Consider the following 2,145-nt stretch of genomic DNA (forward strand, 5'->3'; position numbering starts at 1 on the left):
ACAAGCTGCTCCCAATGTGTGAAAGATGCCAACACCTTGATAGTATACTTTAAAACGATATGCTTAATCAAAAGCTAAGAACACAATGTGAATTACTGTTTATATTACCAACTACAATGTATATTTATTTCGACTCAGGTATACAACGAAAACGCGATTTCTACTCAGAAATTAAAATCGCAGTTTTTATTGTTCTTAAAATCGCGAAGCTAAGTAACCATGCAAACCAGAAATATCGAGAAAGATGCATTGATGCTAGTTTTGAAAACAACAACTAAATGGCTGTATCGATCTTTTTCATAATGGAGGACGTTAAATAAATGATCATAATTTTTACCCGATTAAAAAAAGCACATGGAGACACTGTCATCTTCACGCTAAATATCGATAGATTTACTAATGACAGTGTATTAAGTATGATTGGAAGTAGTAATAACCCAAAATTCCCGCCAATTAGCAAACAGCCATCTTTCTAAGCAAATTTGTCTGCATTTGAATAGGTTATTTCTGGGCTTAATTACAAGAAAACTAAGGAATAGATTCTACATTCAATATCAGCGCAATCATCACTGCACACTTGCGCGAGGTGATTAGGATTCTGATTATTTGACATTCCTACACATTAGCATTATGTGATGAAAAAAACATGACTGCATCAATATTAAGGAGATCCCATACTCATACGTGATGAAACAATTAGCACAAATATTGCCGTAAATGACGGACGCAACGCACGTTTTATAAATTATATATAAGAGCTTGACTGCCTTCAAAAATAGCAAAACGTTTACGATTTTTACGGAGGAGAAACTATGCTGTAACTGCTATCATATTTGGTGTCGTTTTTAGTATTTCCCCCTTGCAGTATGTACTTAAAAAATAAGTCGTTGGCAGATAATTGCTTCTAACCAGTGCACGCTTTTGGACACTGTCCGCATAACAGCCTCAAATAGTGAGTTTTATAAACGATGGAAAAAATCTAAATGTTTCAAAAGCAGGTATGAAAAGATAGCAGTTTGTAGACTAAAAACAACTAAAGTTTGACTGTGAAACTGATTGATCTCGCAGTGTGACAGCCTGCATCATCCCAAGAGAAACAAGCAGCTGACAGGGAAGAATACCCGAGCAACAGAAAAATTAAAATTAACTTAGAACGAAGTGTAGGACAAAAGGAGGTGAGCTAAAGAACATCGAAGGCTCACACAGGATGAAGAGCTTAGCATATTACGCAGGTAAAATACGTGAGGCTGCGGAAAACACGGTGCAAACTCGGCAAATCTGCCGTAACATCACTAACCAAGACCATTTAGACTGTTAAGTCAAATGCCAGCGCAACGAACGGATACGTGACACCTGCTCCAACTTCTCGTACAAAATAAATTACTAAACAAAATATGAGCAAGAGTACTACAATATCACGAACATTCCCGCCTAGGTCACCGGCTTCAGAGAGGAGTTTAGAGAAGCTTAGACATAAGATGTGTGCCTCAGACTTCATCACACCTGCAAATGTATTCATTGGTTACTATGCACATCCAATCCAATGGTAACTGCATCTCTTAAGCCAGGTCCACATCCCTCCTCCCCGAAAATATAATTAATTATCTCGCGATATTAACGTCGCTTTAGATGGCGCCACACAGTAGAGGAGTAGCAGTCATACGAGCACTCGTGAGATGATGATTTTTTTTAATGATGATGAGGATAAGATAAGGCAGGAAAGAGAGTCGATGCTTTCATGTACTTTTCGTCAACTTTAGGTTATTACATTCTCGCAATTTGTTGCTGATATGCTGCTTATAAGTATCATTCACTATCAATGTAAATATTCAAATCAATTATTGGTATACAATTGTAAACAATTTGATAATATATTCACTTCATTTTTGATATAGTGTAAGGGGAGTAACTCCGATACATGATAAACACATATATGCTTTAATAATATGTAATTTATGAATAATAATATTTTCCTAATGACAACCAAAGCATTTCCAGTAGATCTATTATATTAAGTAAATATATACTGTTCGTGGAAGTGGCAGTGCATTAAATAATCATATAATAACATGAAGGATCAACTTGCACGTTTTACATCGAATATCACGAGTGGCCATTAAATAGACGCTCTGAGACCAGCAGTGT

The 2,145-nt window shown here is 36.1% G+C and overlaps 1 pseudogene; it reads left to right on the forward strand.

Annotated features, from left to right (window-relative positions):
- Nucleotides 1–1,152, forward strand: part of LOC119592908 — a 38,873-nt pseudogene extending 37,721 nt beyond the window's left edge.
- Nucleotides 1,153–2,145: the final 993 nt, after the last annotated feature.

This window comes from Penaeus monodon, chromosome 31 (assembly GCF_015228065.2).
Source record: "Penaeus monodon isolate SGIC_2016 chromosome 31, NSTDA_Pmon_1, whole genome shotgun sequence".
Taxonomy (NCBI): Eukaryota; Metazoa; Arthropoda; class Malacostraca; order Decapoda; family Penaeidae; genus Penaeus; species Penaeus monodon.